This window comes from Panthera onca, chromosome A3, assembly GCF_046562875.1.
Source record: "Panthera onca isolate mPanOnc1 chromosome A3, mPanOnc1 haplotype 2, whole genome shotgun sequence".
Lineage (NCBI taxonomy): Eukaryota > Metazoa > Chordata > Mammalia > Carnivora > Felidae > Panthera > Panthera onca.
Window position 1 is genome coordinate 116,782,482 of NC_138341.1, and position 15,418 is coordinate 116,797,899.

The window sequence follows — 15,418 nt, forward strand, 5'->3', positions numbered from 1 at the left end:
GCTTTTAGTCCTCTTCTCCCAAAGGTCTTGCATATCAGTGGGGAATCAGCTACCTGGTACTTCTTCCGGGACTTGAAAGGTGCTCAGACTCCCTGCCTGTAATTTGAAAGTGTATCCTGAGTCCAAACACTATTTAAAAATGACTTCTAAGTGCTTTTCTTCTTAATGACACACTCAGCCATAAAACCTCAGACAAGAGTTTGCTAAGGGGGATGACAAGTAATCTAGATTTCAAATAATTTCATCAGTGAGTAAAACTAATAGTTCTTTGAGAACACCTGATTATCTTCAAAGGCAGTTGCTGACACTGCCTAGAAATCAGGGCTCAAGGTTGTCTTTAACTCCCCAGTCTCCCTTCCTTTTTAGGAGCTACTGGGGGGAAGTTTACAGTTTTCATGATAAACATTCTTTAACCAAAATGTGTGCTTAGTTAGAGCCTCCTTGGTTGGATTGTAAGCTCAGAGAAAGGGAGGATGTTCCTGTTTTATTCATCTCTCTCGGCAATTGCCCCTTATAGGTTGTTAACTGACTAACCTTAACTTAGGGTAACCTACTGAAAATTGAAACCCCAATTTATAATGCTGTGACAGCTTTGCTAGGTCTTAGGCTAGGTATCCAGCTGTTCTTTGCTTTCTTTGACCAAATAATGGAAGTAACAAGCTTGCAGAAATCCCATAAAATTTTAGGAGCCTGGTGTGAGTCACTGAGCATAAATAGGGCAGTTTGTATGAAAGGGAGGTGGTGGATCCATGGACTTTGGGGAAGGATTTAAAATGATGGTTTGTGGGTGCCTGGCTGGCTCAGTTTGTAGAGCATGTGACTCTTAACCTCGGGGTCGTGAGTTCTAGCCCCACACTAGGCATAGACCTTACATTAAAAAAGAAAAAAATGAGGGCGCCTGGGTGGCTTAGTTAAGCGTCTGACTCTCGGTTTTGGCTTTGGTCATGATCTTGAGGCTTATGGTTTTGAGCCCTAAGTTGGGCTGTGTGCTGGCAATGCGGAGCCTGCTTGGGATTTTCTCTCTTATTCTCTCTCTCTGCCCCTTCCTTGCTCACACTATGTGTCAAAATAAATAAACTTAAAAAAAAAAAAAAAGATTTGATTTGATGAGAACTTATCCCATGTCAGGAACATAATTCTAGGATTTTAAAGGCTGACTCCCAGGCATCTAAGGTGACAATTTCAAGCTCTTTTCATCTTAGTAGAGACCTGATTTTTAAAAAAAATTTTTTTAACGTTTTACTTTATTTTTTAAGAGACAGAGAAGGACAGAGCATGAGCAGGGGAGGGGCAGAGGGAGAGGGAGACACAGAATCTGAAGCAGGCTCCAGGCTCTGAGCTGTCAGCACAGAGCCCGATGCAGGGCTCGAACTCGTGAACTGCGAGATCATGGCGTGAGCCGAAGTTGGACGCTCACCTGACTGAGCCACCCAGGTGCCCCAATAGAGACATGATTTTTTAAAGGTCTCTTTCCCACATGGAAAAAGTGCACAGCAAGGTGGATTGACATACCTTTGTTGCTTCTACAGGTGGACAGATGTTGGGATTTCTAGATTGTGGAAACCTGGCTTGGAAATAGGGACATTTTACAATAATAATAAACATAGTGTTTTTTTGAGCACTCTGTTGGAGCTTATTGAATCTTTACAATTTATCTATTATCCTCACCTAGTGGATGTGGAAACTGAGAGTAAATAACTTGTCCAAGGTCATTTGGCTAATGGAGTCCAAGTTTCTTTGCCTGCAATCCTGGTGCTCTTTTTTTTTTTTTTTTTAAATATGGAACAGTTCACAAATTTGAGTGTCATCCTTGCACAGGGGCCATGCTAATCTCTGTATTGTTCCAATTTTCGTGTATAAGCATGATCCCAGTGCTCTTACATCCTTATTTAAATGCCTTACTTTTCTACCCAGAGGTTTGATTAAACTTTAATTATAATATCAAACAGGTGTCAGTCTGGAACCCAGAACTGAAGTACTACTGAGAGAAGAGGTGGCCTTGCCATTTCATCCCAGATTTTGTTCCTGACCATGCAAACATGCCTCAGTTGTAGAAGCCAAACTCTTCTAGCTCAGGCTGCCTTTTTTCCCTTTCTTGAGGCTCCTGGGCATGGCTGAGTTGTGCTGGTTGATTGTCCCTTGGTCCCATGGAGTGGTGAATGCTGTCCAATGTCTTTTTTTTTTATTTTTTATTTTTATTTTTTATTTAAAGAAAAAAAAATTTTAACGTTTATTTATTTTTGAGACAGAGACAGAGCATGAATGGGGGAGGGGCAGAGAGAGAGGGAGACACAGAATCGGAAGCAGGCTCCAGGCTCTGAGCCATCAGCCCAGAGCCCGATGTGGGGCTCGAACTCACGGACCGCGAGATTGTGACCTGAGCTGAAGTCGGACGGTTAACCAACTGAGCCACCCAGGCGCCCCTGTCTTTTTTTTTTTTTTTAAAGTAGGCTCCATGCCCATCATGGAGCCCAACATGGGGCTTGAGCTCACGACCCTGAGATCAAGACCTGAACTGAGATTAAGAGTTGCCTGCTCAACCGACTGAGTCACCCTGGTGCCCCCAATGTGCTTGGATGAGTAGGACATTGGTTGTGTTGTGATCTATATAAGAATTGTACCTCTGTAATTCAGAAAGGCAAGATAGTTAAAGAGGCACCTATCTGTATGGCTGTATGGGATGTGGTGGGAAGGACCAGGATTTGGAGGCAAAATGCCCGAGTTTGAGTTCTATCACCTGCCATTATCTTGGGACTACACATAACTTGGGCATGTGGCTTAAACCTCTTGGGCTTCTCACCATGGCATGGGCAGTGGAGGCAGACTTCCAGCATAAGTAGTTACTTAACCTCCCTGGACCTCTGTTTCCTTACTCAAGTATCATCATAACTGCCTCACATTGATCATTGGAGGTATCAGTAAATGTTACCCTTTCCTTCCATTCCCTAATCTTTAAAAATGGGAGTAAGAAAACCTAATGTATAGGGTTATCAAAATTTGGTAAACTGTGAAGAGTTGAGTGTATGTTATTGTTATTCTGTTTTATTTCTCACAAATTATTTTTAAAATCTCTTCATGTTTGCTAGTTGTATTTTATCTGTAACTATATCAGTAGTATCTATAAGAGGGAAAGATACTTAATTTTTTTTTCATTTTTACACAAAACATCTTAATAGTAATCCCGTACTATCATTAGTATGCAGATATCCCAAGGCCTCATTTATTTTTATTTCCAAAGGCCTTACTATTATTATTATTATTATTAATTTTTTTTAATGTTTATTTATTTATTTTTTTTCGAGAGAGACAGAGCGTGAGCAGGGGAGGGGCAGAGAGAGGGAGACACAGAATCTGAAGCAGGCTCCAGGCTCTGAGCTGTCAGCACAGACCCCTATGCAGGGCTCAAACCCACGAACCATGAGATAATGACCTGAGCTGAAGTCTGTCGCTCAACTGACTGAGCCACCCAGGCGCCCCACTATTATTATTATTTTAAGTTTATTTATTTTGAGAGAGAGTGCAAGCACATACACACACGTGTGTGCACGAGTGGGGTAGGGGCAGAGAGAGGGAGAGAGAGAATCCTAAGCAAGCTCTCTGCTGTCAGGACAGAGTCCAACGTGGGGCTTGAGCTCATGAACTGTGAGATCATGACCTGAGTTGAAATCAGGAGTTGGATGCTTAACTGACTGAGCTACCCAGGTGCCCCACCAAAGGTCTTACTTTTAGAAGTAGTGTAAGTATAGGGGGTCTTAGAGGAGGTCCTGGCTCTTAAAGCCCAGCTCTTCTGCCTGGCTAGGTGACCATGGGCAAGTTATTTGCTCTAATTCTCCTATTCTTCTGTAAAATGGGATAATACTGCCAAATAATCTGCATTGTTGAGAATAAGATATTTGTCAAGGATTTAGCCTGTGAAGTAAATGTTAGCCATTTCCTGCTATGAATGAAGGCCACGGGGCACCTGGCTAGCTCAGTTGGTAGAGCATGTGACTCTTGACCTCAGGGTTGTGAGTTTGAGCCCCATATTGGGTGTGGAACTTGCTTAAAAATTTTTTTAAAAACGTTATATATATGTTTATATATTCCATGAATATAAGTTAATATTTAAAGAATAAGGCTAAGTGAAGACTGACACTTAGCCGGCTGAGCCACCCAGGTGCTCCAATGATGTGTTTGTCTTTAAAACCCCATACGCAGCCAAACAGTTGTAATTCAGGAAAATGTCTTTGTATCCCCCATGGAGTAATGGCTCCATATCTAAATTGTTTGCTTGGGGCACCTGAGTGGCTTAGCTGTTTAAGCGTCCAACTTTTGCTCATGTTATGATCTCCTGGTTCACGAGTTTGAGCCCCGCATCTGGCTCTGTGCTGACAGCTTGGAGCTTGGAGCCTGCTTTGGATTTTGTGTTCCCCTCTCTCTCTGCTTCTCCCCAACTCATGCTCTTTGTCTCTCTCTCAAAAATAAAAACATTAAAAAAATTAAAACAAAGTTTTATGATATAGTGATACCTCAATTAAGGAGTTATGTAAGAACAGCTTAGTTGGGTATGTTTTTAAACACTCCCTTATCTGAAAGGAAGCCACACTAACCCACTCCACAGTTACCAACATTTATAGATAGACTGGAGCTTCCTGTCACTGAATATAACTTTTCTTAGGCCAGGGAGCAAAATTGTAGTCTTGTCTTCAGGTGCCTCATTCCCTGTGCCTTGCCTTCCTCCCCCTGCCCCTAAAGAGTGGTAATGGTTCCTACATTTGCCCGTGGAGCCTCCGAGTGATGGTTGTCTTGAATCCCTACCTCCGTCTAGGGGAATGATACTTGTCTTTTTTCTTGTTTTTGATACTATTGTGTCAGTGAGGAAGTTGACATTTAACAACCACCTGACCACCACATAAGGACACTGCTTGTTGAATGCTGAGGGTTCCAATGAGGGTGTTTAGGGCCTTGTGAGAGATCATTCAGAGACCTGCAGTTTCAGTGTAGCATGTTGAGTGCTCTGGCCCAGAGAGTGGGCCAGACTGCCGTGGGAGAATACCAGAGTGGGCTGCTGGCCCAGCAAGCCCTTCAAGGAGGTGCGGAAGGACTGGGTAGAGGAATCAGCTTGTTTGAGCAAAGGTCCTGGAGGTTGGAACTACAAGGAGTCTGGCTGTGTGGCTGCAAGAGCAGTACTTTGAGAGCCAGGCTGTGTGCTAAGTAATTTCTCTCTTCCCAGCACCCGTATGAAGGCATGAAGTTGGTACTGTACTGTTCCTATTTTACAGATGAGGAGCCGGATGCTCAGAGAGAAAACTTGTGCAAGTTATCTGGAAAATGTTGGAGCTGGGATCGAAACCCAGGCTGTCCCACTCCCAAGAATTCTGACATCTAGCCATTGTGTGCTACTGCCCCTCTGTTAAGCTTGCCTACTTTCCTATGAAAAAACAGTATTTTATTTATTTATTCTTAAAAGTTTACTTATTTTGAGAGAGAGAGAGAGAGAGAGCACACGAAAGCATGAGCAGGGGAGGGGCAGAGAGAAGAGAAGTCCAAGCCAGCTCTGCACTGGCAACATGGAGCCCTGCTTGAGATTCAAACTCATGAATTGTGAGATCGTGACCTGAGCCGAAATAAAGAGTTGGATCCTTAACCGATTGCCACCTAGGTGCCCTAAGAAAAATTTTAAAAAGTTTTATTTGTTTAAGTAATCTCTACACGTCACATGGGACTTGAACTCACAACCCCAAGATCAAGAGTCTCAGCCTACTTTCCTATGTTTTTTAAAGCTTTTTTTAAAAAAAGTTTATATATTTTGAGGGAGGGAGAGTGTGAACCTGTGTGTGGGGGAGGGGCAGAGAGAGAATCCCAAACAGGCTCCACGCTGTTTGCACTGTTAGTGGGGTTCAAACCCATGAACTGTGAGGTCATGGCTTGAGCCGAGATTGGGAGTCAGATGCTCAACTGATTGAGTCACCCAGATGCCCCAACAGCTTAGTTTTTTTATTTAAAAAATGAGAATTGGGGCACCTGGGTGGCCCAGTCGGGTGAGTATCTGACTTTGGTTTAGGTCATGATTTCATGGTCTGTGAGTTCAAAAACCCTGCCTTGGTCTCTGTGCTGACAGCTCAGAGCCTGGAGCCTGCTTCAGATTTTGTGTCTCCCTCTTTCTATACCCCTCACCTCTCACCTTCTGTCTCTTTCAAAAATAAATAAAAATTTAAAAAAATAAGAACTGAGAATCATCATCATCATCATTATAAACCTAAAAGACACTAAATGGAATGATGGTTATACACAGCACATAGAAGAGGGTCTGTAATAAAATAGGCAGTCGGAAGATGTCAGTTTATAAGACAATATTGATTTGGATCTGGGGAGGTTGTGGCTAGGGGCTTTGAGCTCCACTGAAAGAAAGCTGTTGTAGTAATTGGATTAGAATTGGTGGGGGCCAGAATTGGAAGAGACTTAGAAGTAGGTGTTACAAAGTGGTGACTGTGAGTTGGAGGCAAGGGTGATGCCTCCGTTTCTAGCTTGGCATGTTGGCCAGTCTCCGTCCTTAAACTGTGATGAAAAAAGAAGGAACTTGTGAGGGTAGGCTGGTTAGTTCAGTGAGGTTGAGTAAGGTGCCAAAGGTCATTGAACAAATATATTCTGGAGCCAGTCCTGGGCGTGAGGCTCTTTACACTGCTTCTGGGAAGATCCACTGATTTGACCAGCTCATTCTCAGTAATTTGGAATGAGTAAACTCAACTTGTGTTTGCTCTCTGAATTTTAATTGTGGAAGGAAAAGCTTGGCTTTTGGAGAAAGCATTTCTAGTATCTGTAAAGAGGGTAGAGAATTTTTGGCTTATTTCTTTTTTTCCCTTCCAGCTTTCCTGATTTCCCCCCTGTCCTTTGCTTCCTTCCTTCCTTCCTCCTTCAAATAAAAGAGGTTAATTCAGCTCTTAACAGTGTGACCTGGGGAAGGGCCTGAGGAATGGAACTGGTCTTTACTTTAGACTCAGTCTTCCTTCTGTGTCCTTGAGGAAATGAGGGTAGTGGTAGAGGGGCCCTTGCCCCTACTTCAACCAACTTGTCATCTCCCCAGGCTAAAGACATACTTCTTACGTTCCTTAGTATATTGGATATTTTTTGTTAATATTCCATGATAATATTGACTGTAATCCTTTGTGTCTGATGTCCTTTTTGCTAGTACTACTATTACACAACCATAATATCACTAGTACTGGATATTTAGTGTTTACTGTGCTCAGTATTAGACGTCTATTAACTCACTTATTTCTCACAACAACCCCAGGAGGTAGGGGTTGGGTTATCAATTCCATTTTGTAGATGGGCAAGTAGAGAGAGATTCAGTGATTTTTCTCATCTTAACTCAGCCAACAATAAGTGGAGCCAGGATTGGTCAGAATGTGAGTCTGAAACCTGACTGTGCTCCCATCCTTAAGCACTCCTGACTGTCCTCCAAGACAGAACTTTGGCAAAGAGTCCCCTTGGAAACTTCCTCCTGTGAGATTGCCATGTCACTGGACCTGCTGATACTGTGTATGCTTTTATGGGACAGCACGGTGGGCTGCAGGGTAGTCAGTTTCCACCTCCTAGGGCTGTGAAGGAGAGGGGAGCTCATTCCCACCCGAGGCACCTTGCCTCTAGGACTTCCCTTTGCTGAAAATTTTCCCTTGGATCTTCTCATGGTTGTCTCCTGGTCATTTAGAACTCTGCTAAGACCTCAGCTTCTCAGAGTACTTTGTAACACTCATCTAAAGTGGTCCTCCCATGTCACTGGTTCACATTATTTTGTTGGGTTTTTCCCCACAGTGCTTATCCTGACAGAAGTTATTTTCTTTGTGTAACTTGTTTATTGCCTGCCTTCTCCATTAGAGAACAGGGTTGGGGTAGTCTTCCCTTCCCAGTATCTATCTCCAGAACCTGGCACATAGGCATTCAGTAAATATTTATTGAGTGAAGGAGGCATGAAGATTTAAGCTGGTCTTTCACTTGAAGTGTCCCTCCATTGAAAGGGGGTTGAATTAAGTTTCAGAGGCACCATCACCACTAAATGGAGGTTGAATGCAGGCCTGGTGGTAAGCACTGTTGAGTTATCACAAAGCTTGTTCTATAGTTTCTGGTGATTGACATTCTTCCCTTGAGTGTCCCAGGGTTTATTTTTCCTTATATCTCAGCTGACTTGTTGAAAGGTCTTGTTCCATACCCATCTATCACTTTAATTCTTTATTACTTTAAGTCCTTGGTTCCTTCTTGAGCATAATGGGGTTGCTGAGGGCATGACCTCCATTTACCATGGCTGCAGTACTCTTTCACCTCTCCCAAAATGAAACCCAGAGTTTTTGTCAGTACAACATTAACTGTAAATGTATTCTAAGTTTGGAAAATTCTGCTGCCATTTTTTGAGTACCTACTTTGAGTTAGACAAGTAAGGACTTTGCAGATCTTTTCTCACTTAATCCTTATAGCACCCAAGACAGAGGCCATTATTAAACCTCATTTGATGAGTGAAGAGAACTCAAAGATGTAGCTCATAAATAAGCATATGTGGTGGTTAAGAATCTGGAGCTGCAGGGTCTAAGGTTCAAATCCTGGCTCAGCCTCTTACCAAATGGGTGTCCTAGGATGTCCCTAATTTTGTTCCTGTTTTCTCATCTTTACAATGAGAATTAATGCCACCTACCTCTGCAGTTGTTTTAAAGATTACATGAGTTAATATATGTAGAGTTAATTAGCTATTGTTATTATAAATGTTTTTCAAGTAGGTCTTGTTAGTCTGCCTAAGGGTATTTTCTATCCTTTTGTAAGGTTAGCTCACATCACCATCATTTTATTTTTTAATTCATTTATTTGGCATCTGTGAGCATTAGTCCTTCCTTTCCCTAATGGAGCTTGTAGTGTAGTCCTACTACATTAGGTTTATTTAAAACTTTTTTTTAATGTTTATTTATATTTGAGAGAGAGAGACAGACACAGAGCATGAGTGGGGGAGGGGCAGAGAGCGACTGAGACTGAATCTGAAGTAGGCTCCTGGTTCTGAGCTTTCAGCACAGAGCCCCATGTGGTGCTTGAACTCAGGAGCTGTGAGATCATGACCTGAGCCAAAGTCAACGCTTAACTGAGCCACCTGGGCGCTCCTACATTAGGTTTTATTTAAACATACTCTTGTTTTTAGGGGCATCTAGGTGGCTCAGTTGGTTAAGCTCCCAATGGTTTCAGCTCTGGTCATGATCTCATAGTTCATGAGTTCGAGCCCCATGTTGGGCTCCATGCTGCCAGCGTGGAGCCTGCTTGGGATTCGATCTCCCTCTCTCAGTGCCCCTTCCCCCACCTCTTGTTTTTAAATTGTTTTTTAATGTTTATTTGATTTTAATGTTGATTATTTTTTTATTTTTGAGAGAGAGAGAGAGAGAGAGAGAGAGAGCATGAGCAGGGGAGAGGCAGAGAGAGAGGGAGACACAGAATCTAAAGCAGCTCCAGGCTCGGAGCTGTCAGCACAGAGCCCAATGTGGCGCTCGAACTCATGGACCATGAGATCATGACCTGAGCCAAAGTCGGACGCTCAACTGATTGAGCCACCCAGACGCCCCTTAACATGTGAACTAAATCTACTTTCCCCAGAGTTTTATCTAAAGAGCTATTTTTTTTTTTTCATTTTCACAAATGATTTATTTTTATCCTGGGCTGTATTCTTCACATTAAGGTTACTGAGTCCAAGTGTATAAGCAGTTTTACAGCATGTTCCTTGCTTGCAGATTGAGGTGTAAAAAGACAGCCCTGGTGAGGGCCCTAGGCAATAGTTCAGATGTTCAGTTTCCTCACAGCTGAGCCAGTCTTAGGTTTTGGCCTTTCTGAAAAATTAAATATTCTTGCTTGTTATGTAATGGTGTGATAATTCTGACACAACATCTGGAAAGCAGCCAATTACTTGATCTTCCTGCCTGTATTCAAATTGTGTTTGTATCTAAAGGCATGAATATAAGCATAGCAACAACTTTGGTAAAGGAGAGAGGAAGGCCCTTTTTCTTTTTTCTTTTTTCCTTAAATGTTTCTTTATTTTGACAGAGAGCATGTTCACAGGCAGGGGAAGGTACAGAGAGAGAGGGAGAGAGAATCCCAAGGTGACAGTGCAGAGCCTGTTGTGGGGCTCAAACTCATGAACTGTGAGATCATGACCTGAACTAAAATCAGGAGTCGGATGCTTAACTGATTGAGCCACACAGGAGCCCCTAGAGGAATAGCCTTTGAGAAGTGGTTGGTGTATCTCTGGGAAAATCTTGTTACCTGTTGTAAGTATCTCCTGCTTTGGAGGACCTGCGAAGCTGCTGGCTGCTCTGCACCTCGGTTTTCTGTCTGTGCCACAGCACTATCACATGTAGTCTTAACTAGATCACATGGCAGTTGTGAAGGTCTGGTAAGACAGTATAAGAATGAAAGGACTTTTGTATATTTAAATGTTATGAAGAAATATGAAGAAATAACAAAGAAGGAACCCAAAATTAAAATCTTACTGACTAGATAATCCCTGTTGACAATGAAAAAAAAAGTAAATTCTTGGGACGCCTAGGTGGCTCAGTTGGTTAAGCATCCAACTCTTGATTTCAGCTTGGGTCATAATCTCATGGTTCGTGAGATTCAGCCCCTTGTCAGGCTCTGTCCTGACAGCACAGAGCCTGCTTGGGATTCTCTCTCTCCCTCTCTCTCTCTCTCTCTGTTCCTCCCCTGCTTATGTTCCCCCCACCCCCCACCTCTCATGTGTGCTTTTTCTTTCTCTTTCAAAAAATACATTTAAAAAATTACTTTTTATTTCTATTTATTTATTTATTTATTTATTTATTTATTTAGTAGGCTCCATACCCTGAGTGGAGCCCAATGTGACGCTTGAACTTGTGACCCTGAGATCAAGACCTGAATTGAGATCTAGAGTTGGATGCTTGGGGTGCCTGGGTGGCTCAGTTGGTTGAACTTCTGACTCTTGACTTTGGCTCAGGTCATGATCTCACGGTTCGGTTCATGGGATCGAGCCCTGCATAGGGCTCTGTGCTGAGCATTGAGCCTTCTTAAGAGTCTTTGTCTTTATTTGCCCCTCTCCTGTGTGTTCTTTCTCATAATAAATAAATAAACATAAAAAAAAAAAAAAGTCAGATGCTTAACTGACTGAGCCATCCAGTTGCCCCTTAATTTTTTAAAGTTATTTTTCATTTTTTTTTTTTTTTTTTTTTTTTTTTTTTTTGTTTATTTATTTTTGGGACAGAGAGAGACAGAGCATGAATGGGGGAGGGGCAGAGAGAGAGGGAGACACAGAATCGGAAACAGGCTCCAGGCTCCGAGCCATCAGCCCAGAGCCTGACGCGGGGCTCGAACTCACGGGCCGCGAGATCGTGACCTGGCTGAAGTCGGACGCTTAACCGACTGCGCCACCCAGGCGCCCCATATTTTTCATTTTTTTACTTTGAGAGAGAGTGTGCGTGCATGTGCACACCAGCAGAGGATGTGCAGAGAGAGAATCCCAAGCAGGTTCCAAGCTGTCAGTGTGGAGTCCAGTGCTGGGCTCCATCTCACAAACCATGAGATCATGACCTGAGCTGAGATCTAATGTCCTGATGCTTAACCGACTGAGCCACCCAGGCCCCCTACCCTTGCAAATACATTCTTAAGGTTAGAAAATTCTACCAAAATAGTAAGATAAAAAATGAAAGGTTAAATTTTCATGCTCCGTTCCTCTCATTAAGGGAATGTCCTTAAATAGTTTCTTGGTTCCTTCTAAGAAATAATTTTATACATATGCTGTGATAGTTGTGTCTAGGGATGCCTGGGTGGCTCGGTTGGGTGTCCAACTTCAGCTCAGGTCATGATCTCACCATTTGTGAGTTTGAGCCCCACATTGGGCTCTGTGCTGACAGCTCAGAGCCTGGAGCTTGTTTCAGATTCTGTGTCTCCCTCTCTCTCTGCCCCTCCCCCACTTGCACTCTGTCTGTCTAAAAAATAAATAAACATAAAAAAATAGTTGTGTCCATATGTCTGTTTGTTTACATTAAAGGGATAGTACCATACACATGCCTCTACATCATGTCCTTTTTACTTGACAGTAAGTCTTGCAGATGGTTCCATATCAGCATCTACAGATTGCCATTTTTCCTTTTAATGGCTGTACAATATTTTGTTGTCTGGATGAACCATAATTCACTTAATGAAGCTTCTTTTGATGGATATACTAGCTGTGGAAATTTCAAAGCTATATTAATCATCGTTACAGGTAATTGGGCAGACTTTGGGGGATATATCTGTAGGGTAAGTTACTGGCAGTGGGACAGCTGGGTTGCAAGTAAATGTATTTTTGTAGATAGTGCCAAGTTGCCTTTAGAAAAGCTTTTCCAATTTATGCTTCTACCAACAGTGTATAAGCATGCTTTATTCGCCTCATCCCTGCAAATACTAGTTATCCTACCTTTACATTTTTTGCCTTAGAAGTGAAAAATTGTTATTTTGATTTGCATTTCCTTTAATAAGTTAGTTGTTTGGCATTTTTGTTCTGGTTTGTATGCAGTCTTTGTTAATATGGGAAATTAGCTCCTTGTCACATGCTCTGCAGTTATTTTCCCCCATGTTGAGAAAGTGCCCTGTAAATAGTATTACAAGGCACACAATTAAAGCTTTCATTTTATTGATACAGGAGCATTGACTGCAAATACTGTATTTAAGGAAATAAGTCTTTCTATCTCCTTTGTGGCAGTGGGTTCCCATTGTAGGGAAATTTGAATGTAAAGGAGTAATTTGAAGTCCTGACAAGGTCTTTAAAATGGAATCCTAGGGGCGTCTGGGTGGCTCAGTTGGATGCTCAACTTATGGTTCCTGAGTTTGAGCCCCACATCAGGCTCTGTGCTGACAGCTCAGGGTCTGGAGTCTGCTTCAGATTCTGTGTCTCCCTCTGTCTCTGCCCCTCCCCTGCTCACTCTCTGTGTGTGTCTCTCTCTTTCAAAAATAAATATTAAAACAATTAAAAAAGTACGGAATCCTATATAAATACAGATTGCGTTAGGTTTTTTTTCTCTCTTAGTTTTTCTCAGTGTCCTTATTGAACATATTCCCTTTAACTCTTAACTTGGAAGTTGGAGCTTTTTGGAAGAAAAAGCTAACGGCCTGAAGAATGGATAAGTTAAAAACCTTAGAATCTTAGCCTTTTTGAAAATAATTTGTGTTTGAAACTAAATGTGAGAGGTAAAAAAAAAAAGACTTATGTAATTTTTTTTTTTTTTTAATTTCCTGCTTCTGTCTGGACTTTTTTGTTAGTAGTTGTCAAATTATTTTTTTTTTTTATGTTCGTTTATTTATTTATTGAGAGAGAGAGAGAAAGAGACAGTGTACGCATGTAGGGGAGGGGCAGAGAGAGAGAGAATCCCAAGCAGGCTCTGCGGTGTCAGCCCAGAGTCCAATGCTTGGCTCGATCTCTCACCTGAGATCATCACCTGAGCCAGTTTCAAGAGTTGGATGCTTAACTGACTGAGCCACCCAGGTGCCCTGTTGCCAAATTAAATTGGAATTTTGGGGTACCTGGGTGGCTCAGTCTGTAGAACATATGATTCACGATCTCAGGGTTGTGAGTTCGAGCCCCATGTTAGGCGTAGAGCTTACTTAACAACAACGACAAAATTAAATTGAGGCTTTCAGATGATTTCTTGGGTGGCACTCCCCTTGCCCTTTGTTAGAGCTTGTTCATCTCTTCCAGTGTTTGTCTTTCTGGGTGGACTGGAGCGGGGACTGAGTTGGATTTCTTACTCCTAATTTCCAGCACAATGCCTTACTGATAGTACTAACTAATCATTTATTGAATGATTTAACGTGAAATCGAAAAACAAATGCTGCCACCCCAGAACAGTGGTAGGAAGATTGGAGATGGGACACAAAAGTCAGATTAGTCCTTAGTCTTATTCTTTGTGATACCAGGGAGTGAAACCTCAAACAAGTGGGTCAGAGTCAGAAACAGGTTTTTAGTTCATTTGTAAGGAAGACCTTCTGACAATTCAGCCTCAGGAGTAATTGTTTCCTTCATTTCAGCCACTGGGAATAGTTTGCTCATCTTCATTCATTTACTGCCTCGTTCCCACACTCCTCCTGTATTTTAGTGGGAAGCCTCCTTGGGTACCTGAGGAGAATTTGTGTGGTGAAAGAATTAATTTAGAAATCAAGCAGACTTGAGCTTTTTGTTCTGGGGCTTGTCACTTGGCACCTGAACCTTAGCCAAATTATGCTAAGCCTAATTTTCTCATTTGTGATAATAGAATTATCTATTATCTAGAGGTGCCTGGCTGGCTCAGTTGGTGGAGCATGCAACTCTTGATCTCGAGGTTGTGAATTTGAGCTCCGCATTGGGAGAGATTGCTTAAAAAATAAAATCTTTGGGGTGCCTGGGTAGCTAAGTCGGTTAGGTGTCTGACTCTTTATCTCAGCTTAGGTTGTCATCTCATGGTTTGTGGGATCGAGCCCCGCATCCAGCTCTTCATTAACAGCATGGAGCCTGGTTGGGATTCTCTCTCTTCCTCTCTCTCCCTTCTTTCTCAGCTCGCACACCTGTGTTCTGTCTTAAAGTAAATAAACGTTAAAAAAATAAAATCTTTAAAAGAAGAATTATTAATAGCTAATAACTCTTTTATAGTCCTTACTTTGTACCAGCCCTGTGCCCCTTACATGGATTATCTCATTTAATCCTCACACCTGCTGCCTGGAGATAGGTACTATTACCACCACTAACCCCTTTTAAGGAGAGGAAACAAATTCAGAGGGGTAATTTACCCAAATTCATTCAGCTAGTAAAGGATGGATCTGGGGATTCAAACCCAAGCATTTAATCCCATTACATTATGTTACATACATGGCGTCTGTAAAAGGGAGCTGTCCCCCTGCATGAAGTCTGACAAATGCTAGTAGCTCAGTGAGTGTTCAGTGCCACTCTGCCTTTCTTGTTTGGCATCACTTTTTTTAAAAATTTCTTTTATAAGTTTATTTATTTATTTATTTAGAGAGAGGGAGAGTGCGCGCTCATACTTGCACCCTGGAGTGTGTGAGGGAGGGACAGAGGAAGGTGAAAGAATCCCCAGATCAGGAGTTGCATGCTCAGGCATCTGGGTGGCTCAGTTGTTAAGCATCTGACTTCGGTTCAAGTCATGATCTCACAGTTCATGAGTTCCAGTCCCACATCAGGTGAGCTCATGGCCCTGCTTCAGGTGAGCCCCTCTTCTCTCTATCTTTCTGCCCCTCCTGGGATTTTCTCTTTGTCTGCCCCTCACTCACTTGTGCGTATGCTCTCTCTCTCTCCAAAAAAAAAAAAAAAAAAGTTGTTTGCTTTACCTACTGAGCCAGCCAGTATCACATTTTCATATAATCTGGGAGGCCAAACTGTTAATCTGTATATTACCTATTGTGCATGAAGTCAGAGGTA

The 15,418-nt window shown here is 42.3% G+C and overlaps 1 protein-coding gene and 1 non-coding gene across 4 annotated transcripts in view; one reads left to right on the plus strand and one right to left on the minus strand.

The window, feature by feature from the left end:
• PHF20 (PHD finger protein 20) overlaps positions 1–15,418 on the plus strand; it is a 147,247-nt gene that overhangs the window by 4,839 nt on the left and 126,990 nt on the right. The gene's annotated exons all lie outside the window — the stretch shown is intronic.
• LOC132672991 (U6 spliceosomal RNA) lies at positions 1,774–1,877 on the minus strand. The gene has a single exon (XR_009607821.1). It is a non-coding gene; the product is annotated as a U6 spliceosomal RNA (small nuclear RNA).